Genomic DNA, 27,839 nt, shown 5'->3' with positions numbered 1-27,839 from the left:
TTCCATCGATCATTACGGTTCGCGCGTCATTTAGATAGACGGGTTGGATGAGTACTAACGAGAAAGCTGTTTACGTTGCTGGCACTGGGAGCAAGTATCTTCTACTTGAAACGAAGGTCTGCTAGGTGCACCCTGACAGATCCTCCTCGCTGTTTTGCGCAAAAAAAAAATCTTTCGCTAAACCTGATGAAAACTTTAAATTCCATTTTTTTTTCTTGCATGGAAGAACAGGAATTGGTTAAATACCTAAATTTTTTTGCCTGAAAATTATATATTTGACTTTTAAAACACAAAAAGGTGTCTTAGAAATAATTACTTTTATTTTTTGTTATTTAGTTTTATTTTCTTCATTCAATTTATTTTTAATTCTTTCATAAAATCCTTTAATTTACTTTAAATATTACTTTTTATTTTGCATATTTTTAAACCAACACACCGAGATATCCAAAACTAATTTAAAGACGCGTTTACAAAAATGTGAGATACATGTAATGTATATTCAATATAGACTTGAGTGTCTCGCATATTTCGGTTGTGCTTAATTTTTTCTTTTTGATAACCCATCGTCACATTATAAATAAATCTCATGCAACAAGCAATGGCTATATTTACTATCAGTTATATACTGCTTTAATAGGCAGTAAAATAGACTCAGAAAAAAAATTGAATACAGTAATAAAATTATACACGTATTTATTATACAATTGAAATTATATGCGTATATTATCTAAATATGATGTATTTTCCAAATACGAGTAAATTTTCTTCGGAATAAGCTTATAACACTAAAAAATATATATTAACGGTCTGTCTCTATCCACAACTAAAGAAGTGCCTATATGCTACCCGTGGAGATCCCGGATTTGTACTTACGTCGAACATCACCAAAAGCAAAGTGCTCCACATATTCCCCGTTATCTGTAGAGGACAGTGTAAGGATATTTTTTTAAATAACGAAAAGTGTAAGGATAAGGTGTTATTGAGCTCTATGAAGCTCTGATCATGGCAGGAGGGTAACAGCAATAGCCGAGCCTCAGTTAGAACTTCTTTGGCTACAGCATTGCCATCCATTACCCTCCAAGGGTATTAATCACCTCTACTCCAAGGGTATTAATAACCAGCTTAAAAGAAAGATATTAATCACCGAATGTTTAAGTAAAGGTGATATCTCAAAAATATCGGACGATCTCTAGGCCACTCATTCGTGGGCGAAAGACCGTCCAAATCTCCGCGTTGGTGAAACTCGACCACCGAGCAGAACCGCTCATTCCGAAGAAAATAATTCACCGGCAAGTACCCCTCAGCGGGCCGTGCCGGAGAACACTTTCCCCGGAGACTCAAAGTGCTCCCTTAGGGCAAAACCTAAGAGAGCGAACTCATTAACCCAGGATAACAGCAACAGCCGAACCTCAGTTAAACTTCATTGATTCAGCATTGCCATCCGTTACCCTATATGGGGATCTCATATAAAATCAATCACCGACTATGTAAGTAAAGGTGAAATCTCAAAAATACGGACGATCTCTAGGCCACTCCATAGTGGGCGAAAGACCGTCCTAATCTCAGCGTTGGTTCCACTCAGTGACGGGCTCCCCGCCCACTGAGCAGAACCGCTCATATTCCGAGGAAAATAATTCACCGGCAAGTACCCCTCAGCGGGCCGTGCCGGAGAACACTTTCCCTGGAGACTCAAAATGCTCCCTTAGGGCAAAACCTAAGAGAGCGAACTCATTAACCATGATTATTAAGTAAAGGGTAAAATCTCAAAAAATCGGACGATCTCTAGGCCACTCCATAGTGGGTGAAAGACCGTCCATGTCTCAGCGTTGGTTCCACTTAGTGACGGCCGCCCCGTCCTAGCACCCCGACGGGCTCCCCGTTTAAGCAGAACCGCTCAGCGTTGGTTCCACTCAGTGTCGGCCGCCCCGTCCTAGCACCCGACTACTGAGTAGAACAGCTCAAATTCCGAGGAAAATAATTCACCGACAAGAACCCCTCAGCGGGCCGTGCCGGAGAACACCTTCCCTGGAGACTCAAAGTGCTCCCTTAAGGCAAAAACCCTAAGGGAGAGAACTCAAAAACTCACACCCAGGATAACAGCAACAGCCAAACCTCAGTTAAACTTCATTGGTTCAGCATTGCCATCTGTTACCCTATATGGGCATCTCATATAAAATCAATCACCGACTATGTCAGTAAAGGTGAAATCTCAAAAATACGGACGATCTCTAGGCCACTCCATAGTGGGCGAAAGACCGTCCTAATCTCAGCGTTGGTTCCACTCAGTGACGGGCTCCCCGACCACTGAGCAGAACCGCTTATATTCCGAGGAAAATAATTCACCGGCAAATACCCCTCAGCGGGCCGTGCCGGAGAACACGTTCCCCGGAGACTCAAAGTGCTCCCTTAGGGCAAAACCTAAGAGAGCGAACTCATTTACCCAGGATAACAGCAACAGCCGACCTCAGTTAAACTTCATTGGTTCAGCATTGCCATCCGTTACCCTATATGGGCATCTCATATAAAATCAATCACCGACTATGTAAGTAAAGGTGAAATCTCAAAAAATCGGACGATCTCTAGGCCACTCCATGGGCGAAAGACCGTCCATATCTCAGCGTTGGTTCCAATCAGTGACCGGCTCCCCCACCACCGAGCGGAACCGCTCAAATTCCGAAGAAAATAATTCACCGACAAAGCCCCTCAGCGGGCCGTGCCGGAGAACACTTCCCCCGGAGACTCAAAGTGCTCCCTTAGGGCAAAACCTAAGAGAGCGAACTCATTAACCCAGGATAACAGCAACAGCCGAACCTCAGTTAAACTTCATTGGTTCAGCATTGCCATCCGTTACCCTATATGGGCATCTCAAATAAAATCAATCACCGTATGTGTAAGTAAAGGTGATATCTCAAAAATATCGGACGATCTCTAGGCCACTCAATCGTGGGCGAAAGACCGTCCAAATCTCAGCGTTGGTTCTACTCAGTGAAACTCGACTACCGAGTAGAACCGCTCATTCCGAAGAAAATAATTCACCGGCAAGTACTCCTCAGCGGGCCGTGCCGGAGAACACTTTCCCCGGTAACTCAATTGCTCCCTTAGGGCAAAACCTAAGAGAGCGAACTCAATTAACCCAGGATAACAGCAACAGCCGACCTCAGTTAAACTTCATTGGTTCAGCATTGCCATCCGTTACCCTATATGGGCATCTCATATAAAATCAATCACCGACTATGTAAGTAAAGGTGAAATCTCAAAAATACGGACGATCTCTAGGCCACTCCATAGTGGGCGAAAGACCGTCCTAATCTCAGAGTTGGTTGCACTCAGTGACGGGCTCCCCGACCACTGAGCAGAACCGCTCATATTCCGAGGAAAATAATAATTCACCGGCAAGCACCCCTCAGCGGGCCGTGCCGGAGAACACTTTCCCCGGAGACTCAAAGTGCTCCCTTAGGGCAAAACCTAAGAGAGCGAACTCATTAACCCAGGATAACAGCAACAGCCGAACCTCAGTTAAACTTCATCGGTTCAGCATTGCCATCCGTTACCCTATATGGGCATCTCATATAAAATCAATCACCGACTATGTAAGTAAAGGTGAAATCTCAAAAATACGGACGATCTCTAGGCCACTCCATAGTGGGCGAAAGACCGTCCTAATCTCAGAGTTGGTTGCACTCAGTGACGGGCTCCCCGACCACTGAGCAGAACCGCTCAAATTCCGAGGAAAATAATTCACCGACAAAGCCCCTCAGCGGGCCGAGCCGGAGAACACCTTCCCCGGAGACTCAAAGTGCTCCCTTAAGGCAAAAACCTTAAGAGAGCGAACTCAAAAACTCATCGCCCAAGTGGGTAAGAGCAACAGCCGAACCTCAGTTAAACTTCATTGGTACAGCTTTGCGTTGCTATCCATCACCCCCAAGGGCATTAATGAATCAATCACCGCATCTCACGGTCGATTCCATCCTGTTCAACCCAAACATGTTTTAAATAAAAATAATTGAAATTACTAAACATTATATAGGCATTTTAAAGGTGTCATAGATTTGAAAGGTATTCTATAGGTATTTAAGGTATTACGTGTAGATTTTAAAGGTATTCTATAGACCTTTGGAAGGTATTATAGGCATTTTAAAGGTGTCATTGTTTTGAAAGGTACTCTATAGGCATTCAAGGTATTTTATGTTGATTTTAAAATATTCTGTTGACCTTTGAAAGGTATTACATAAGCATTTCAAGGTATTATATACGCGATTTAACAGATAGTTAAATAGGCATTATTATATAAGTAATAAACATATTACTATATTGTTTTATAAAGTGTTGCTTAGATCAAAATTTCCCAGAAGAAGACAAAAATACTTGAGAAAAACTGGAATCATTATCTAAACAAAAGCATTCCTTTCTTGCTTCGCCGACTTAAAGCATCAGAAATCTTTCACATAACTAACTGCATTGTGAAAAAGGTTGCTACCTGAACGCCAACGACATATCGCTAATTAACTCCTTATGTAGTAGTCGGCTATTGAAAGGGTTGATGTATGGCTTGGAAAGAACTTCTATTATCAAAGTAGCGTTGCTCTCACTAAGGCTAAGTAAGCTGTTCTGTCTCCTGTTGGCTATTCATCAGAAGTCTCCCTACACTGATTGGTCACAGACTGGTCCTTGACCGTGCTCGTTTCAGGCTTAGTATGGTCCTTTTGCAGCACCCATTACGAGTAGGGGAGACTTCGTCCAACCTAGCACGCGTTAGAGGCCGGTCGTGCGGCACGTTTAGGAATGTCCGTGTAACCTGATAACACACGTCAGTTGGTCTCCACGAGGAAGAGCATAACCCCTCGATCCGTACTTCCTCTGAAGTCAGATTTGCCACTTCACATGTGGTAGTTTGTAAGAGATAGAATAGGGGGAAAAAAAAGAAAAGCTGAAAAAAAAAAAGTACCAAACGATACAATAGTGTCGTCTGTTAAGTAACAATGTTTTTTTCTTTTGCGTGTCGATTTTTTTAGGAAGTGAAAAGAACATTTTAATGGCTGTTGTATTGTTGAGCACGCGAACTGTTTATGCTGTGGCGCGAGACATGCATTTGATGGTTAGAAAGAGAGAGAAAAACTTTCTCATTGTTTAGATAAAAGTCGAAAGACAAGCGATCGTCGTCTGAGTGCGAGATTAACTAGTGAGGTGTGGAAAGTGACAAATTAAGTGTTCTCTAGTTGAATTTATCAGACATCTACGAAGATGCATTAGGTTTCCATTATTACAGGACAAAAAAGGAATTTGGTACAAAAGAATAATCATATGGAAGTTGAATAACAACTGAAAGTTCCTATTAACTAAAGGAAAATTTCTACTTTCTCTCTCTTTGTGTATGTGCGTCAGTGGTAATCTAATAAAGATATCTAAGATCTGGAATTTTCTTATGAGGCCCAAGGAGTGTTTATAAAATACATTTACAGAGCTTCAAGTGATTGTCATCCGGGTAAGTACACTTTATATTTTAGGAGTATTATTATTATTATTATTATTATTATTATTATTATTATTATTATTTATTTATTTATTTATTTATTTTGAATGTTTATCACAAGATTGTCGGAACTCAAATTTACGTATTGATAATTTTACTATTGTAGTTCGGCCCAAGTAAATAATTATATATATATATATATATATATAGTCAGTGGCGCACACAGGGGGAAAAGGGGCCCTTCCCCCAGAAAAATAGAAAAAGGAAAAAACACTAGAAAATTTTCCAAAAATCTTTTCCTATTAAAATTCTTTTTTTTTTTTTTTTTTTGTGTCGTGTCTTCTATTTCTATATGAATTAGATCTTTGATTCTATACGAATTAGATCTTTGATTCTATACGAATTAGATCTTTGATTCTATACGAATTAGATCTTTGATTCTATACGAATTAGATCATTGCAGATGCTCAGTCATAGGTCGTATACGGTACGTAGTGTGTATTCTCAAATCGCCTACTCAACTCGCCCCCCACTCCAAGATTAAATCCTGAGTGCGCTATTGTATATCGTAGTCCCTTTTTATTATTTCATTATATCTTTTTAAATTGTATTGTTTAAATATTTATACTTTGTGTAAAGGGTCGCATGGACCGAATTCCGACCCTCACATTACCCTCTTCTCCGGGCGAAAACTAATCCATAATCCCATAGAAGTAATTTTTTTCTATGAGCAATATGCAGGTGTAGTCGATTTCCTAGAAATGGGAATAATGCTATAAAAAATGTAAAAGTAAGAAATTATCGGTACGATTGTTCCACTGTATGATTTTATCTCTCAAAGAAATTATTTCATTTCGGACCGGGGGGCGGGCAATATTTCGAATAAGTATCTGAAACATCTCAATGCTTGCTCTGGTTTAGTACTTAGTCAATGGCATGGCTTCGCCTATGATAACAATGGCAATACTTTGTTTTTGTTTTTTTAATTTTTATTTCGACCTCAAGCTCTTTAACCAGCAAGGACAAGCCCTGATGTATGAGGTAATTGTAGCCACACAAACACTGCACCTCCCTTGAAATTAAGGAGGTGGTGGAATAAATAAAAAAAGGTCGGTTACTTTGTGTAAAGGCTAATATAGTTCGTAGTGCAGAGAAGTACAACGCCCTTTTTTTAGAAGCACGCGCACAAATGTTAATTCGTTTGGCGCCGATTTCGACCCCTCGTGAGGGTGGAACAGTCTTGGTTGAGTGTTGTTTCGTATGTGGGTGGTCTTGGTTTTAATGGATGGAAATTTCCAAGGAAATCACAGAAAGGATACGAAACAGCGACGGGAAAAAATGATAGAGAGGATAAATAAATAACATGAAATGAGAGAGAGAGAGAGAGAGAAATAAGAGAGATAAATAGAAAGAGGAAAAGATAGACAGTGAAAGAAGCGCGATAGAAAGATGACAGACGAAAAAAGGCTGTTAAGGAGGAGGGGGGGGGCGCGCGGTGGATGAGGTGCATAATTGCATGACATTAGTACTGATGCTCTTGTTTTAAATTCGTCTTCATCAGCTACGGATATAAAAGCGCGAGTAGAGGGATCTTACCCGCGTTCTTTCTTTTTTCTTAATTTTCTTTTATTTTAGGGGAACCACACATATAAGTAGTTGGTCTGTGGTACGTTAGTATTAGGACTGTGAGTAAGCTAAGCTTAGATAACCCGAAAACCCTGTTCTAAACACCCAAACTTGGATTTTTTTTTTCCCCTTTTCGAAGCTCTTTAGGCTTTCAAGATTAACAGAAAAAACAAAAGTAGTAAAAGGTAAGAAGACAGTAGGAGAGAAAGAATTTTATAATATTCATGAAACCAATGCATTACAGTAATTACACCAACACTGGAACGTAGCTGGGGTAGGTTTTTTTTGTTGGGGGGGGGTTCCTTCGCGGGTTGAACGGAAATCCTGTTGGTACAGCTACTTGGGATATTACTTACAAATCAACTTAAGATTTATTTCACTGTTCGCGAGGTTAAGCTAATGATGTACCGGAGGGAAGCCGTAGGAAGGCAACGTGGGAGGGAAGAAATTGCCTGTGATGACACACACAAATGAAAACTTCCGTAGTCTGGAAATCTGCATCTCCCACTCTCTTTATCAAGAGTTCCGTCAGCTCCCAAGGAAGCTGCCCTTTTCTTACCTCCCCCAGTCCCGACATTCTAATTTGCCTGCCAGAAGCCTAATTACGGTGTTTAGGAAGGGAAGTGATGTGGGAGTAATCATCCCTCCCCCCTTTCAGTTTGACCCCCGCAACTGGCCTTCAAGCAGGTTCTAAAATTAGTCATTTTAGAAGGTGCTGAAAGGTGAGAGGTGAAAGGTCGCTCTTTAACCTGCCACCTGGGCGGTGATTTAGCGGTGGGTTCCCGCTGCTGGGATGTAAATAATGAAACCAGCTAGAATGGTCGCTGAAGAAGATTAAAAAAAAAAAAAAAAAAAACTGCAGTGAATAGGCTTTCTTTATTTTATTTTATTTTTTTTAAGAAGCTGCTCAATTATCCTGTTTATCGTATCAAGATAACATGAATCTGGTCTCGGATTCTCCGTGACGGGTTACAAAATACAGATGTGATCTCTTTTTTTTTTTTTGCTGTTGGCCTTTCATCCGCTGGAATGCAGTTTCCTGCTTCCACACGTTCCAGCGAAAGATCACGTGGTCTCGTATCCATACCTGCGCAGAGAAACTCTCCCAAGTTTTAGCACATATAAACTATTCTCTTATCTTCCTAAAGAGAGTTACTAGGAATAGGTGTATATGCACTTATATTAGATATGCCTGCCATCATCATTTAAAAAATGAGAGCATCTTTTACTTTATATCTGTTAGCTGCATATATGTTGCACACAATGTATATTGTACGTTTTAGTATTGTAGATGAGCTCGGATTAAGATAAATCCGGAAACCCTGATTTTATCTCGGCGATAAAATTCATCTACCACCTTTGTCATCAGATGATTTGCACCCACAGAATTTTAACTGGAAAGCGGGGACATTATCTGCAAAACCAAGTCGACAAATGCTTTTAACTGATAGCGTGATGTATCTTTTGCAATATTTAAATTCCCATTTTAGAATCGGCTTTAAATCGCACGTTTGGTATCTAAGTCATTCAAATCAATTAATAAAGAATATGTGCTATAGTAATAAACCAAACCTCTTAAGTCAGGAATGCTCATCTCGAGTCCTCTGAAGTATGAAATGACCCAGTATGTGAAATGTTCTCCTGGTGAATACTTCTTTGGAAAAAAAAATTAATATAATACTGTTATATTTGACAAGAATTTGTATTCTTGTTTATTTCTCTATTCAAATATAAAGTTTGTATGTGTAGTGCGTTTGGACTATACTTGTATGCAATTGTTTCGGTATCTCATAATACAAGATTATAGGAAGATTCTGTTATAAATCGAAATACCTCTCCCAAATTTAATGACCTACAGTATCAACTGGTGATTACAAGATAAACTCGTCACCTCTGAACTCAGAGGTGACGATACCATTAATGACATCATTAATGCAAAAATCATATTTTCATATGCAAAGAAATAAAAGGTGTATTAACTTATTATTGAAATACTTTGGAATATAATTAATATATGAAGATTTTTCATTATATTACAAGTTAAATTTAATAAATAATCCTTTTCTTATTTAATTTACTAAACTTAAGTAAACAGAGTTTCGCGTGAAGTATCTTCACTGTAGCAGGCAATATGACGTTAACAGCGTCTATTTGCAAGTAACCTAGTCGTGAAAACACTTCAGACCAAAACTTTTTAAGGATTTCAGCACATGGGATTTTTACTAAAAGTTAAACAAAATACAGGGTGGAAGATTTTAAGATTTTCATGCTGCTATGAAATACACGAGTAAATAATATTGTTTCCTGATTGGTCGTGTGCATGGTTGCCTTTATATTGTAATAGTCATGGGCACATAACATTAGATTCCATGAATGGGGAAGGATGGCTCTCAGAAAAGAAATTGCTAAGTCAATCATGCATTCTTATGTTCTTTTGCTTCTTATGACTGCAAATTTCTGTGGTACAGAATAATCGTTTGTAATTCTCTGGAATCAAAGATTATTGCCGATAAAACAATCTTTCCATTTATATTCCCAAAGTTTCTGCCGTTTCCTTGGTAACCTACCTATTGCTATGCATTGGGTAAGTTATCGAATAAATGGTTTGTTTCAGTATATTTTCTCCATTATCCAATCCCCTTTTTGTGTTTCTCGCAGAATTCATTTCAGTGGTCACTAAAACAGTGAAGAGATTCGGTCCAAGTGTTCGTTACGATTGCATGTCGGTAGTGTAAGTCGCTGTCATCCACCGAATCAGTTTCTTGATCTGGCGCGTGTAAAGAGGAGGCGGACAAGTTCATATTTCTTCCATTCTCCGATTGGGGACAAGCGTAGAGCGGTGATTGTGCACGCTGACAGCCGAGTGAATTATGGTGCCCATCAGACACCGATAGATAGATGGCACAATTTCTCCACTTTTCTTGTTGCAACCAGCCAGACGAGTACAAAAAAAAAAAAAAAAAAAAAAAACTTCAGTTAACCACAAATGGATACAAGTTACTTAAGGCTGAGAAATGTTTTGTCTCTCTCGAGAAAAGATAAACGACAGTCACCCTTCTGATGGGTGGATTGGATCGAGTTTTATCGACTCAACTTTTTTTCGTGGGGTTGCTCTGACAAGTGAGTTGCGCCTCATTCCCACGATGGATATCCGATCAGAGCAATGATTAAGAGTCATTAGCATACATAACAATAAATGTATGCTAATGACTTAAAGAAGTACACATGAGAAAGAGAGAGAGAGAGAGAAGGAATAAAGAGAGAGAAAGAGGAAGTATGTGTGTATGTATGTGAGAGAGAGAGAGAGAGGGGATTGGACTTCAGTAACATGTCCTTTTTTTCTTATACTTTTCTATTAATAGTATCTTAATAATATATTCAAAAGAATAGTGATTTTTTTTCTGTTAAACTTCGCTGAATATTTTATGGATATCGTTGACATAGTACTGCTTCGTCATGAGCGATTTACTTCAGATTCTTCGAAAGAGATTTTAGTAATAATCCCATTCACAATCTTATGGTTCAAGACAACAATTTAAGAGATAAAAACCAAAAGATTGTCCTCATATTTAACGATTTGCAACCAAATGCGCAGAACAGTATCAATATTAACATGTTTCTAAAATAATAGAAAACTTGATTTGCAAGGTGCTGATCAAGTTTAGAACCCTTTTGGGTGAAACTTGATGCGATATTATGGAATATTGTACTAAAGTTAGTAAGACTCCTCGTATTTCTGAAAACAGGATTGTAAGAGAACTATAAATATTTATTTAAATAAATAAAATTATCGAAAGTCACTGCAGTGAGTCACCAACTACTCTTATTACAAGACTCATTAGCCAGATTTCGATCTTCTGTAACTCAGGTTTTAAGTTGAATATTAACCGTCTGCCACTTTTATTCATAAGAAATATCAAGGATACACAATCTATTCATTGGAAGCATTATATTAAAATTATTTTAAAAAATTAAAAAAAAACTAGAAAATAAAGTAAAAGTCACCCCCCCCCCCAACACACACACATAAGTAAAAAGCATCAGGGCGCGTCACTCAACTGATTACAACCCAAATTTTTAAAATGAATTTTCTCAAACTTTGCTGAAGGTTTGAGAAAATGAGTCCAACTGGAATAAGATGAAAGGGAGGGAGAGATTAAGAAACGACTTCTACCCCCCACTTCCGCAGATGCATCATTGGATCCATTTCGATTAAACTGCAAAAATGGTTACTTTTCATTTGGTTTATGCTCCCATAAAGAATTAAATCCAATAAACAAACAAAAAACTAAAGGGAACATGTAAGTGCAGGTGATGGTGGTGAATTGACAAACGCCTCTGCAAGTCACATCGTTCAACCAATTTCGAGCACTTATTTCAACTGTTTTCCTTAGTACTTGACTCACATTTTAAGAATGTGAGCCAAGTACTAAGAAAGCAAAAGGGTCCCTGCAATTCTGAATTGGTTGGTATTATTTTAATTGTTGAGAATGTAATCCCCCCCCAGAAAATCACGTATTACTATAACAATAGAAACAATACCATTAATTACCAAAAATCAGTACATGGTTCCGAATTGCACCCAGTTACCCCCCCCTCCCCCCCTCCACGTCCCTAGTATTTATAAGATATGAGCATATTTCATATCTCATATATTCCTGTAAAGACTTTGTATATATATTGCTTGTTAGTTCATTAGTTCTTTGTTCAACAGGATGGTATGTACAAACTTCCTAATTTCGTCTCTGATAAAGAATGTTAAAATGTCGTAGTAATTTGTAGAAAAAAAAAATTATAAAAGACAGAAGTTGAGGTTCTTTATTAGATTCTTAATGTAGAAATCTAATAACTTGAACACCTTTTCTAAGCTACAACTCATGATAATACTACACATCTCTGCTGTTTGGTTAAATGGACCTGGTTCAAATCCCGAACCCAGGTCTCTTTGGGTTCGGGATTCGAAGATGAGTTAGCCTACTCAATCATACGAAAGAGTGCAAGCTTTTTTCTTTCATTTCGTAAATTCGGGTTTTTCATTCCTAAATACAGACAAACCGGCCACAAGAACACACGCACATTACAGCTACTTCGGCCATAATTCCCCAATCGCATTAATCTCTCCCCTTCCTCTTAAATCCCCCCCCCCATTAGTTCTCCATAGTTAACAATCAGGCTTCATACCACATTCATCTTTTAAATCCTATTTAAATTTGCACTTCAGATTACCTTTAGCGTGATATATGGATGCAATAAAGGTGTGAATAGAGCATTAAGAGAACTAATAGCTCTTTCGCAAACAGACATATTCACCTTTACATTACATTACAAAGTTTATTTAGATAGTTGAAGTAAGCCTGTATAGTACTGCGTGTGAGAGTATACTAGTCATATTTAAACACCGCATGCGGACTCTACAATCAGGTCGTTCCATGTTTCCTTTCCCTCTCCCCTCCATTTTAGAATATATTAAAATAACATTAGAAGGTCCTTTTTACGGGAGGGGGGGTCAAGTTAAGTCATCGTTATTTAACTCATAGTGGCTGTACTCCAGACGCGTTCATTAGTCATTTTGTGTGTTTAAAAACATGCATTACGCGCGCGAGCCTATGATGTAATTCGAATGACCTCCATTTCTTGTTCTTATCCTAGTCTGGGCGCCATATATATATATTGTATAAGTCCCCCCCCCCCCTTCTTACTCTCTAAAATCGGGATTGTGACATAGTTGTTCTATTTGTGTGTGTGTGTGTGTGTATGTGGTTTAATTAACCACTCACACGTCGTTTGCAGTTGGGACAATCTAGGAAATTATAACCTGCCACTAGGGGTGCTAGCACGGCTGGTTGCCCACTTCTCACCCCGCCTCATTCTCATCGCCGCCAACACCAACCCCGATTCTTGTAAAGCAAGAATTCTGGCGCCTGTAACTCGTTCCCATTTTGGAATAGCAGTTGACTGAAACTGCAATTTACATTGTTGTCTGGTTGCCATGGTAAACTGCTCAGGTATTTTATGTATTCTCAGAAAGACATATCGGGAACAAAGGCCAAAATGGCAGTATTTGTTTAACACATAGTTACGAGAACAACTGGCTTCATTTCCCGGATTCTGTTCTATGCCAACACGAAGGGGAGAAAATAAATGTGTGTGTGAGGGGGGGGGATTCCTTGTGATATTCGGATATATTTGCTATGAAGGTATGATAAAGGAAAATTTACATAACAATAATCTCATTATATAATTCAGTAAATTGTAGTTCCCATTACGCTGTTAGAGGGCGCTCTAATCTATTTAAGAAATTAATAAGGAGAAAAACATCGTTATGCATTAGAATTATCTACTGCATGTAGAAATATTAACACTAAGTTATATATAACAAAACATAATTGTTTCATAATTATGTAGAATAATGTTTATTAATTATTAATTAATTAATAAAATGGATGTTCTGAAACGAAGGTTTCAGAAAATCTAAATCTAATAAGATTATAAAAGCTAGGTTTTCTTGATTGTTATCTGTTATAACGATGAAAAAATAAAATAATTTTTTTGCCATTTTATATACAAGTAACATAAACCTTTCTTATTGAATATAAAATATAATTATATATAAATTTTAAAATTTGAAGAACAATTGATTATATTTGAAATTATTTATGATGCGTAATGTTTTGAAAACACACCTTTTTTATTGACATGATTTTTATAGTATTGTTACTCATTGCATGTGAAGTTTGTTTTAGTGACTGAATTCAGTTATCTGGTTATTTGAGTATGCGGTGATTAATACCCTTGGAGGGTAACGGATGGCAATACTGTACCAATGAAGTTTAACTGAGGCTTGGCTGTTGCCATTACCCCCTGGGGCGCAGAGATTCGAGAGTTTGAGTTCGCTCTCTTAAGGTTTTTAAAGCCTTGAGGGAGCAATTTGAGTCTCCGGGAAGTGTTCTCCGGCACGGCCCGTTGAGGGGCTTTGTCGGTGAATGCTTTTCTTCGGAAAATATGAGCGGTTCTGCTCGATGGTGGTGTGCGGGTGGAAGGCCATCACTGAGTGGAGCTAACGCTGAGATGGACCACGATTGAGTGGCCTAGGGATCGTCCGAATTTTTAGAAACGACTTTACCTTAACATATGGTTAAATGCTGTCTGATGTCTGATATTTTAATAAGTCTTAACAGGGAAACGAAAATAAATTAAATATTCTGTTACCACCCACAAGGTCATGCTTATTAAAATATCACACAGCACTACTTCATACCTTGTTCCAGATAATTAAAATTCTTCTGAAAACAACTTTCTTGGGTGTCAACAATAGATTAGCAGACATAAGCATCGATCATCCTTTTAAAAGACAACGGCTATCCATAAACACGTCTAACCTACAATTCCCCTCTTTCTCCAGTTTTAATGAGTTCCGACAAGTTAAATAAAAATAGTTTGTAATTTTTCGTAAATATCTGATGTAGCCTGCGGTGGCATCGATCGTCAGAGGTAAACACGGGTTATTGATTTCCACTGTATTCAGTTAGGGACCTATTCCACCACTTCTTGTTACACCCTTGATACTTGTTTAATTATTGCCAGAAATTGTGCATCCACCCGTTTAATTGTATTGCATTTAGCTCTTTAATAGTTCCACCCTATTCTGGGCTGTGTCGGGGTTACTTTCTAATATTTATAACTCCAGCCGTGACATGCCTAACAAAGGAAACAGTGAAGGGTGTTCTTATAACAGCAATTAATTCCCAGAATGCCTGAAGGGCTGATCTCTCTCTCTCTCTCTCTCTCTCTCTCTCTCTCTCTCTCTCTCTCTCTCTCCCCCTATCTATCTATCTCGCTTTGTGTGTTTATGACAAGAGAAATAAAATAAAATCGTATTTTGTTATAATATAACTCCCCCCTCCTTTGAATGAACGACGAACTCAGTACTGAGCAGCACTTCAACTAATTATAATGATATTTCCTCACCTACTGTATAAAATGTTCAACGGTTATGACAGTTCACAGTGCTCGATTATTGTTTAGGATTAGGCCTAAGAAACTGAAGTGATTATATCCTACCTAATAATTACTTGTGTTTTGCTAGCTTGTTTATGTGTTTTGAAGGAATCAAAAACAAAAATCCACCTCCGGATAAGACCTAACTTCTTCAGTTGCTCCTAGATGTTCTGACTTGTGTCAGCACGCAACAGTTCTGTAGCCCGTGCTGACAGACAAATGAGAAAAATGATGAATCTCCTCGAGTTTGATTACTTCGACCTTATTACTTCTAAAGGTGGAAAGTGCCCTATCCTGATATCTGCCTCGATTTTTTTCTCGCTAAAAAATTGACAAACTGGTCCCAAAACGCTGATATACATTAATAACGCTTGATATTACATAGTAATTAAGCCTTTGATTTCTGAGGCTTAGTTGCCTTGACATCTCTACTTATTTCATCAAGGTTTCTTTTTCTCTGATACTTTTTTTCCCTTTTCTTTTGGTATTGCTAGAGTCTTTTCGATTTTCTGTGCAGGTTTTTAAATTGAGTTGAGGTTCCTTCCTGTTTTCATTGTTAAAGTCATCAAATAAATAAATAAAAATAAAAATCTGACAAAGAAACATTTCATTATTGCCTACATAAAATAGTCAGCCACAATGTGTACAGATTTATCTCCGAGTTTCTGACTTAGATGTTAGAAAGCATTGGTTCAGGAGAGTTACAAAAACATTTCCTTAATAATTATCAAATACTAATGCAATTAACATTCGTTAATATTTATATCGAAAAGAGTATGATGTTATAAAAGATTAAAAAAAAAATAAATGCATCTTGGCTTACGTCTAGTACAAATGGTATGTGGTAGACAGACAGTTTTATGGAGTCAGCTCATAGCCTTGCTTTGTTTTAAAGTAAACATAACGATAACATATGCCATGTAAAAACATCTGAACGAAAACAACGAGCCTCTACTTTTATATATATACAAATATAAGTAATATTTTTACACATATAATGCCATGCATGATAGATGACTATTTGCCCCTCTAGATTTTTCTGTCTTGATTTTATTTCGGTGGAATTTCGCACACCCTTTATTTAATAGAAATCTGAAATATAAATAAGCTGTTGATAAGCAGTGAGGGGAGGAGGTGAGATGCGGTGATTGATTCATTCAATCCAATACCCTTGGAGGGTGATGGGGCAATGCTGTAGCTAATGAAGTTGTAACTGAGGCTCGGCTATTGTTGTTACCCTCCTGCCATGATCAGAGCTTTAATAGCTCAATAACCTTATCCCTATACTGTCTTCTACAGATAACGGGGAAGATGAAAGCATTCTTGCTTCGCCCCTTTAAGACAGTCCTTATAAGGAAGCAGTTCTATTAATGAACTCTTAGGAGTTAGTTGCGCATTTCATTTCAACAAAGGAAAATATTGAAAATCTGATATACCACTTGCAGGAACGATAGAACTAAAGAATGAAAATCGTGGTTGTAGGCTTGAGAAGGAGGTTATGAAATATTAAGAAATAATTAAAATAGTTCAACAAAGTTCTGTTGATTAAAAAAAATTTTCCTGGAGGAAAGCTCTACCAAGTCTATAGATTGACTAGCTGATCTTCACTTGAAAAGTCCTTATCAGAGTTCTTCAGATACCAAAGTGGATTCGAATCCAGGCCTTTCAAATCAAAAGACATAGTGGATACCGACTAACGTACGCCAAATTTTGGAAGATGGTAATTTCTAATTGTATATAATAAAGGCGTTTTCTTTTTACCTTGAATGTTTTTAAATAATTTCACAGATAGCGTCATCATTAAACCAAGGTATAAGTTGCGCTTCAGTGTCCTATTATTCCTAGTTTTTTTTTAAGCTGACGATATTTTGAGATACTTAAAAGGAAATTTCTTTAATATTTGAGTTAATGTCATTAATATTAATAATCGAAGCTGTAAATTTAGACTAGAAAAATTGTAAAACAGAATACTAAGCTAAGGAAAAAATAAAAATAAATAGAGTTAAATGCTTTATTAAACTGAAGAAATGATGTGTCTGTGTTGTCTTTCATGACCTAATAATAATAGTTAAAACAATCAATGAAAATACTTCTACGTCGGGCATTTATCGTAGAGGTTTGTGATGATGGCTTCCTTTCTTGAAAGCACACATACGGGTTCTTTAGTTGCAAGAGGTGTCCATGACATCGGTTAATGTGGACTGTAGCAACTAGTTTGACCACCACGGGGCTCCTAGAATACTGGGACACGAACTGTCATTCAAATAAAGATCTCTTTTTTTCACTCCCTCCCCTCCCACATCCAGTCCTGGTTACTAAAAGCCTGTCGTGTCTATCCACCCACACCTGGATCTTTTCCTACCTCATCGGATACATCCAAAGTTCAGAAATCGAGTGAGAAATAAAATACTTTACATTAATTTCGCACGACACTGCCAGATATCAATCATTCTCAATTCTCCTTGCCCGGAAAAATGCACTGCCTGCTGTCAGTTCAGAATAAACATTTGGTCACGTGACATGATTCAGATGATTTCACGCAGCGGTGACTCACACGAGTTGTCCCTAAAAGAAACGTTCACAACAGAAATTTAAAATCCTATTGCCTTTCCTACGCTAAACAAGACCCGAAAGAAGGAAAAGAATATGGCTCAAGTGAGTTATGGTGCTTCTCCTTGGTAAATATAATCCAGTATTTCTTTAGCCTTTTCCTTATTAACTTATTTCTCATTCTGTTCTCTTTTTATATTCTGATTTCGCTTTCATAACTCTAAGAGGGAGGGTAAGCACGAATAGAGAAGTACAATAATTGTAGCAGTTTTAAAAGTATCACCAGAGGGCAGTATAAATCATCAAAGCACGATCGATGAGATATTTGACCATTATACATAACACAAGCTAAATTCTAATACTTTTTTTTTTTTGATTAAGCAAATTCATGACGATTATTAAGAAAATAGATGGCGTTTCCAGCAAGGAATATGTGCAATGGGCATTGAAATTTTCCAAAGAACTTAAAATTTCAATTGATTAGGCATGTGGTCAGATGTCACTTAGAGTTAAACACTCTACCGTGGGTTATGACCCTTATTTCAATTATATACAAAAGTTTTAGAATAAAATTTATTGTAAACTATAATATATTATTAAAATCTTTTAATATTCTTAAACATTTTCAAAAGTTATCTAATATAATTTAAATAATTTAATAACCCATTTTAATTTTTGCATATCGTAATTTATAAATTGTTGTTTGTATACTAAAATTGAATTTCATTTAATTTCAAAATGTAGGACACTATTTCCTCATTTCGTTGTATAGATCGTTTCTCGGCCTTTTGGCTTAGATCAAGTGTGCAGTTCATTTTTGTAAACTTTCCCCATAAGTGATTAGCAATGCTGATCCAAGGAAGTTAACTGAGGTTCGGCTGTTGCTGTTATCCTGGGTGATGAGTTTTTGAGTTCGCTCCCTTAGGGTTTTTGCCCTAAGGGACTTTGAGTCTCTGGGGAAGGTGTTCTCTGGCATGGCCCGCTGAGCAGATTTTTGGGTTTATTCCCTTTGGTGGTGGCCGCTTCCAAGTAGTAGTAAGGAGTGAGCAAACAAGAGACAAACTACTTGCAGGATTCGAATGTAATGGAAAAACAATAGTTCCATTTTTGGTAGGGAGCATTACCAAACTACTCAGAATCCCCAGATTCCCTTTAGAATATATTGAAACGGATGTAAAGATCATCCACGAAATATTCGGGAAATGGGGCGTTATACACAAGGTGGAAGTCCTAAATGACGCAGAAAACCCCAAATGGAAGTCGGGTGAAGTCCACATCTCCCTCGAGATGAAAACGCCCGTTCCCAAATTCATTATTATTGGATCCGCCAGAGTAATGATAAATTACCCTGGTGTAAAAAAACAATGTTTTAGATGTGGTGCTTTCACTCACCTTGGGGCGGACTGTCCTAGAGTGAAATGTAAAAACTGCCTCAAAGCAGGACACAACCAAGAAAACTGTGAGTCAGCTTGCCTGAAATGTGGGGTCATTGACCACAAAGTGGACACATGCCCATCCAGAACCCTTGCTGAGAGGATGGGTGGTGCAATCACCCATCTTGGTGGAGTTGCAATCGCCAGCAACTCCACCAAGCAATGGAAATGACACACCACAGGAAGCTTCTCCTCCTTTCGAGGCTGCTCCTGATATAACAGAAATCCATACCTCCACGTCTAAGAAAAACCGAAAGGGGAAAAAAACTTCCACAACCAGTAAAATCCAACAAGAAGAAACAGTCGCTATTGAAACCATCAATACCAATATAGATACTAATACAAAAGATATAGATAGGGAAGAAGGAAAGATGAAGGTGAACACCACCACCTCCAAACGGCCATTAAGTCCACAGGAAGAAGAGTTGGTAACGCCCAAAACAGCTAAAGTATCTGAGACCGCCCACCCAGAAGTCTCTCACGCGAAAGCAGGGGAGACTCTCAGCCATCTCATCAGAGGTATCCCAGGGATGGCGGAAAAATTCAAAGAAGCGATAAAAAAAATAGGAGAACCTGAACTCCTCCTCACAGGAGAACATGGACATCGTCAGTGCAAAATGGGGTGACATTTTCGTTGATGACATCAGCAAAATCACCCCTGAGCAAGTAGAGGTAGCCCAGAATTTAGACGAGGAGGCAGCTTCGGCGTTCTTCATAGCTCTCTGCAAACTAGACATGGCCAAGGGAAGTGAGGTGGACAAAAGAATAATAACTGCCCACAACAAAAGAAAGACACAGTAATCACCTTGTGGGGTTTCTGTACACAGCTTCACCAGTTTCAGCTATCACAGGTGGGGGAGGACCTGAGAACCCGAGCGGCGAAGGCTTACAGCGAGGCGGTGCAGTTCCTTGTGAGCTACATTACTCGGGCCAGATCCTTCCTCCACCTATAAGTTTAACTTTCAATTTTTGCTTTTCTGTGTACTTTTTTGTTTTTGTTTTGTTACATGTTTCCTTTTTAGGATTTTTCCTTTTTTTGTAAAGTGAAAAATAAACAACCGTTTTAGAAACGCCCCTGGGGGGCAAACAGCTAAAACAGGTCAACTGAGGCCTCTTTAACCTACTCTACCACTATGCACTCTATCTTTATTTCCTCTCCTACTATCTGCTGACTCTCAGCCTATCTTACTCTACAGGCCGATGATGAAGATTTGTTGAACTCACAAATTATTTATTATTATTATATATACATTTTGATGTATATTGTATACATACATATATACATTTGAATTTGAAGTTAAATTTTGAGTTATTTTTGGTTGTATTTTGAGAAACACGAATAATTATATAAAGGAATTTATTTTTTTAACATTTGCATTATAATAAGTTAAAAACATGAATTCTTTTTATTAAAAACATTTTATACGAATGCTATATTTTAAGGAACACGAACAATTATAAAGAAATTTATTTTTTTTAACATTTGCGTTATAATAAGTTAAAAACATGTGAATTCTTTTTATTAAAAACATTTTATACGAATCCTATACACAGGCAGTAGTAACAAAAAAAAAAACTATGAAATATAAACTTTAGATAATAAAAATAAATAAATGAGACAAACGAAATTTAGCAGAGTTCCGCTTTTTTTAACACTTTTAATTCAAACAGTTCGAACCACGCAGTGTTGGAAAGCGATCTGGCCTCCAACCAGCTAAAACCTTAATGGAGGTCAGTCGATAGATGCCAAGAAAGACATTTTCTTTAAAACTTTCTTTATATTTTTCAGTTATTAAAAATTAAATCAATACTTATATGCAACAACACAGCGACAAAAAAGTCGTTTAAAAAAAGTAACCAATTTAAAAAAAAAAAAGTGCCTCTTACTTCTTAACGGCCTTTCGCATATCTTTCAGGCTATCCGTACAATACTTTTGGGAAACACCTGTCTAAAGTAATAAAAAATCTTAGTACATATTATTTACCTTATACTCCAGAAAGGTAACTAATAATAAATATAATTAATATTTAATAATAATAATAGCAAATAGTGTTTCGTATAGGGGTATCCAGTAAAACAGAATTGGCATTTAGATCCAAGATGAGGTTACTACTTCCTAGCCGGGGGGAAAGTACAGGCTATAATCATTCCCCTAAGTGTTAATAAATATTGTATTGATGAATATAATTAGCAATAACCACGCACTACACTATGATATGCTCTTCTCCAGAGCGCCACCTGAAGGATTAAAATTATATGACACTGTATAATGTTGCTATGAAGAAAGCCAATGTTTCAAGATCCCGTTGTTTCTAAATATTGCATTTCAGTTCATCTTCTTGTACTTCAGTCTCTCAGATATAATATTTATTTAAAATTAAATTACCTTTTAAAAATTACAAAATGGTTAGGTCAAATAATGGTTTATTTTTTTTATTTGTAAAATGTTATATTAATTGGTAAAATGCCATTTTATGTCAATATTCGTAGAGAATATAAATGCAATTTGTTTTCTTGCAAATTAGATATTTGCCGTGGACAATCCGCATTTTCCGTTGCGATTTCTATGAACCTTTTATCTGTCAAATGTGCATGCCTGGCTGGTTTGTTTGTTTAGTGGGATGAAAAACTCGAATTTCAGGTGATTGTTTTGAATTAACGTCGAAACAATTAAATCTCTGAGACTAGTAGGTGTGCGCATTGCGTGTATTCTGGTGGACGTTTTTCTGTGTTACGATAATAAAAAATCCGACTTTCCGGGAAGAAAAACCTCTACATGGAAATGAATTAGACTACGAGAGAAGTTACCCAGCACATCGCAACAATGAGTCAAGCGTCTGACATTTCGAAGCTCTATTCTGAACATCTGATTTTAAGTTCTTTCGTTGTATAACATTAATTAATTTTTAGAAAGTTCTGTTAATATTTGTACTTAATCTGAAGATGTACACGACAGGATATAGGGGTCATTGGAATGTTATAGGGATCGATAGCATATACTTTATTCCTTGTCTTCATATTATCACTTACTTAGTCATTTGTATTATATTTGTAGTATCAACTGATAATCTTTCTGTTATTACTTGCATTCCGTGCTGTATATTAATGTATGTAATAACATACATTAATGTTGTATTAATGTATGTTATTATTCATACCATTCCTTCAGTCCCTATAAAATTTCAATATTTTTTGAAATTTTATATGACTTCCGGAACCTATTCTTCCAGTCATTTTGGAAGAATTGTCAACCCTAGATTAATCTTTGTAATATTCGTATTTTAGAAGTAAATAAGAATTAAATTTTTATGTAAAATTAATATAAATAGTAATTTAAATAAAAGTTGTACCTATTTTTTATTATTTTTAGGCAATTTTTAAAAATGTATAAACCACTATTTTATTTATTAGATGTTGAAATTGAAATAACATCTTAATTATGATAATGAACATCGGAGGAGAGATGTGATGATTAATACCCTAGGAGGGTAATGGATGGCAATGGTGTACCAATAAAGTTTAACTGAGGTTCGGCTGTTACCTCTTGGGGCGCTGAGATTCGAGAGTTATGAGTATGCTCTCTTAGGATTTTTGCCTTAAGGGAGCAATTTGAGTCTCCGGGAAAAGTGTTCTCCGGCAAGAACCGCTGAGGGGGGTTTGCCGGTGAATGCTTTTCTTCGGAATATGAGCGGTTCTGCTCGGTGGTGGTGTGTGGGTGGAAGGCCATCACTGAGTGCAGCCAACGCTGAGATGGACGGTCTTTCGCCCACGATTGAGTGGCCTAGGGATCGTCCGAATTTTTAGAGAAGGCTTTACCTTTAAATAAATATGGCAATGTTGTAGCCAATGAAGTTCTAACTGAGGCTCGGCTATTGCTGTTACCCTCCTGCTATGATCAGAGCTTTAATAGCACCTTATCCCTACATTGCTGTTACCCTCCTGCAATGATTAGAGCTTTAATAGCTCAATAGCACCTTATCCGTACACTGTCCTCTACAGATAACGGGGAAGATGAAAAGCATTCTTGCTTCGCCCCTTTAAGCCAGTCCTTATAAGGATAATGAACATGAACCGAAATGTTGTTCGATGAGATGTAATGCTTTATTAATTTCAAATACAGTAAGGAAAACACTAGAGCCGTTACACAGAAGGCAGTCTTTTCGGATACGTTTTCGTCACTCCAGTAAGGTTTTCGAACCCTATAACATACTACCATCAATCAATTCGTGCATATAAGGTTTAACTCATGCATGTAATTTCGCACTCCATATCTGAAGCAGATAATAGAGTCTGACTTTTTTCGGAGTGTGCGACAAAACAGATTGCTGAGAACGCCTTTTGAATACTCTCTGGCTATCACATGAGCCTGTGGGATAGATGGCGACCATAGCAATGTCCTGTCTTTAACATTCTATCTTTTGTCATTTATAGCCAAACGAACCTTGGTTTCCTATATTTTCCTATATTTCCTGATTTTTTTTTTTTTTTTTTTTTGACAATAATATGTGTTGATAAGCCTCGTCTCCAAGGAGGTTCTTAAAATGGCCAGATTCAGATTTAAAATTTTGCCAATACAAAACATGTTTACAGACGGCTGTCTATTCGAATCTAGAGACTGATCGTTGACATTATCTACTTTCAATCCAATATTAGTACAAGTTGTGATATTTCATCAGTTCATGCACTATGTAATCTTTTTATTTACAAATAGATAAAAATAAGAATGTAACTTTAATTTGGAATAAAATATTTACTTAAAGACCTGATATTTATTTAAAAAAATGAAAATTCCTTTAGTAAATTCAGTACAGGATTTAATTTAATATATATGCTATATTTATAAGCATATATATCAGAGAGAAAGGGAAAAAAGTCCTTTTTAGTACTTCCAGGGTAACAGATGGCAATGCTGTAGCCAATGAAGTTTTAACTGAGGCTCGGCTATTGCCGTTACCCGGCCATGACTAGAGCTTTTTAGCTCAATAACACTCCATCCGCACAGATTTACTTCATTCAGATGACGGGATAAAGAGTCAAGGACTCAGTCCATCGCTCAGTTCTTATAAGAACATATATATCAGAAGCATACATTATTCGTATAAGAATTATAAGAACATATATATCAGAAGCATACATTATTCGTATATATATATCATGAATTTGAAACTGCAATGTAATCATGTATGTGAATATGAATTTCTAGTTCTATTTTGTATTTGTATTTATATATGAATTTCTCGTTCTATTTTGTATTTGTATTTATATAAATCAAAGTGGAAACCAAACACAGCATTCAATTAAAAATTAAACGTTTACAATAATTTGAAATGCAAATACATATACATATCACAAGTGGAAACCAAATACAGCATTATTAAAAATTAAACGCTTAGAGCAGGGATTCTCAACCTATGGTACGCGTACCACTGGTGGTATGTGAGCGACTGCCTTACTGGGACATCTAATACCTTGAATTATCTTGAATTAAATATAGTGGTACGCCACTGGAAAAGGGTGAGAAACCCCTGGTTTAGAGTAATTTGAAATGCAAATACAAACACGTGGAAACCAAACACAGCATTCAATTAAAAATTAAATGCTTAGAGTAATTTGAAATGCAAATACATATCACAACATATCACAATAGATGTCAGCGAATTAATTCAGCTGAGAATGTAAATGAAAAATAATTCAGAGTTATTTAAATCGATTTATGCAGTCGTTCAAGAGGTGTATTATCAAGTCTATGCTTCTAGTACAGGGATAATATAAAAGAAAAAAATATGCACACTGAATTTTTCTCAGTAATTGATGTTTTTTAAACTAATTTAATGAATGTTTAGTAGCACTTCATAAAACAAACCAAACTGTTTTCTATTTGACTGAACCTTCGATGTTTGTGTATGGCATCGAATAACAACAACTCTGCAATGGATGACGATAACTTTGCGCAAATGTAAAATTGAAATTACTAACAGAATATTGTGTAGTGGCGAAAAGCATGCAGAGAGCTCATTCTAGTCTGTATGGCTTTTTAAAAACTGATTTAAAAGTTTTTTTGGGGAAAAAAAATCCGATATTATGATAATAGTCTTATCCGATTGTCTAATATTACTAACAACCTTAATTATTTCATATACTCGGGATATGTAATTATTAAATTTTCTTTTATTAGCACTAAATACATGATTTATGGCGATCTTTCTGACAAGTTAAAACATGCATAGATTACTGTGCCCTGTTCGCGCGGTTAGCCTAGTGGCTGTACGCTTCACAACCTGTCTGGGGAAGGTGTCCTAGGTTCGATTCCCGTCGACGACTTGAGGAACTTAAGGATCTTTCTCAAGCATAGCCAAGTAAGCCGGTCTTGGGCTGGACAGCAGGGTTTTTTCCTTCAGTTTATCTGGGGTTTTTCATCCCGCAAAACAGGCTACAATCATAGGATATGGTACTTAATCCCTTATTAGGAGGGCTCAACCAATCCTAAGGGGCGGTCGAGAAACGGGGGGAACCCCACACGAATAAATAAATAAACTGTGCTCTAGGAACCAATTGCTAGCATGAAAGCATAATCTCACACTCATGTTACTCAACTTACAGTTTATTATATAAAAACATAATCAAGATGTAATGAACATAGTAATCAAAGATATAAATAAATCCAGTTACAATTCTTAACTACATTGTAGCAAACTTGGCATGGAAATCAACAATAAAAAGATAAAAACCTCTGAAAATAGGCAGGAACATGAAGTATCAGCTACATCCTGAGAATCTATAGAACAAATAAATTATTTAAACTATTTAGGCACAGTTTTTTTTTTTTATTATTATTATTGTTGAAGACGTCAAGTTAAATATGGGAATATACAATGGAATAAGAAAAACTGATGAGACAGGTCAACTGAATAATTTTATATGGAATAAGAGAGAAATTAGGTTAAAAAAAAGTAGCAACGTACAAGACAGTGTTTAAACCAATTTTAAGTTATGGACTTGAAAGTTGGGTTAAAAAAAATAAGAAAACATTTGATGAAAGAATGGAGACCACAGATATGAACGTAATGAGAAAAATTAGGGACATCATTGGCAGAATTATACAATACAATGCAGATATTAGAAAGAAACTTGAGATTTAGCATTCAGGAATGTGTGGTGGTTACTTAAAACAGAAATGGATTCCAGTAGCAGGCAGAAGTGCGTTAGAAGGCTAAAATATAAGAACTAACAATATCGGAGTCCTGACAAATAGCAGAATAATTGGGAGAATAATTGTCAATAGGAAGTTAGTAATAATGTGATCACATCGACAGTTCGTTGTATCCTGCATCCCTTGAAGATACATATCAGGAAATTGATGATAAGTGCTGTGGTTTTCATAGAATCAAAACATTTCTGCCATTTTTAATGTGAATTCCACCCACAAAACAGATATCCTATTAACCGTTGGAGAGATAAGGGTTAGTTAATAGTAATTTTGCTCAAATATGGCACATTATCCACACTGGTTCAGGTCTGTAATAAGCAGAGTGGGACCTCGCACCTTGCGATGGCATCCATCTACCAATTAAATTCACAAACATCCATGTCTGCTGTGGACTTCAAACTCACGGTACTCGCCCAAGTAACCTGGACGTCAAATTAGAATTATGACAATTTTATACTACATTATTATACCCTTTATTATACTATATTATATTGTAAACATGAAATAAGCTTTCAAAGGAAGGAAGTTTATTTAACTCTCTTGTTTTCTCTTTTAACATGCTGTATTCGCCTATAATAGAATGACATTCTCAGATATGAAAGGACGAAAAAGGAAGTGAAATAATAGCCTTACTCAGTTTATTTACTGTTATCGCTTGCAAATTACTATTGGAAGTAAATCCCTAGCTAATTACAGAACATTCATAATGGACACTGTCCAAAAGAGAAATAAAATATTTTCGTTCCCTTCGTTATTATTAGAGCGCCATGATGCTTGGGGTTATTATTCTGTTTATAGAGAGAAAAGGGAAGATTATAGCCTAGACCTTAAGCCTAATTGCCAAGCTTACTTAATGCTATCTGTCATAGCCACTGAAGGACCAAAGAAACTATGACTGAAACCTATAATCTTGGTGACCAATCAGGATCTCGTTTGCATATATTATATTGATCTGTACATGATCATTTCTTTTTAAAGCTCAGTAAGAATGATAAAAGTGTATGATTATAGGGACTGCAAGAAGTTATAATAATGCAACTACTGATGTTTGAATTAGGATCTTAGTAAAAGTTTACCTTACCAATGGTGTGTGTTGTTTGTTAGTGTCCCATATTATTTTTAGAGGTGGGCTACCTCTCCATCATAGGTGAATTCTACAGAAAAAAAAAAAAAACGAAAGATATGTATACCTTTCTTTTTATTTAAGCAGTTTAGTTTGTTGTATATGTCACGCTATACGTAACAACAAGTTATTGACACCCCCCCCTCTCTTAAGTATGCATGGTTAAGTAGCTGGTCAAACAATGGAGAAGATTATGGAGTAGTGGCTATTTAAAAAAAAAAATACAATAATTTAAAAATATTATTTTTTAAATTTAAATATGATAAATTTGCATTTATTTAATGAACTGATATTAATTAAATTGACAAGTTAATTACGTTGATGTAAGTCGTTATTTTTAAGTCAATAACACCTTAAGTCCAGTAAATTGTTGACTAGATATTTAATCAATGCATGATTTATGTGTTAAAAAAACAGTATGGTTTAAATGT

At 36.6% G+C, this 27,839-nt stretch overlaps 1 long non-coding RNA gene across 1 annotated transcript in view; it reads right to left on the bottom strand.

Moving 5' to 3' along the window:
* The window catches only part of LOC150109562 (uncharacterized), a 72,989-nt gene that overhangs the window by 13,253 nt on the left and 31,897 nt on the right, over positions 1 to 27,839 (bottom strand). The window contains exon 2 of the long non-coding RNA XR_016549924.1: positions 20,965 to 21,026. This is a non-coding gene — a long non-coding RNA (uncharacterized LOC150109562). The remainder of the gene's footprint in view (positions 1 to 20,964; positions 21,027 to 27,839) is intronic.

The sequence above is a fragment of the Typopeltis vanoorti genome, chromosome 2, assembly GCF_054136105.1.
Source record: "Typopeltis vanoorti isolate ZY-2024b chromosome 2, IOZ_Tvanoo_1.0, whole genome shotgun sequence".
Classification (NCBI taxonomy): Eukaryota; Metazoa; Arthropoda; class Arachnida; order Uropygi; family Thelyphonidae; genus Typopeltis; species Typopeltis vanoorti.
This window is presented reverse-complemented; position numbering and strand designations above follow the sequence as displayed.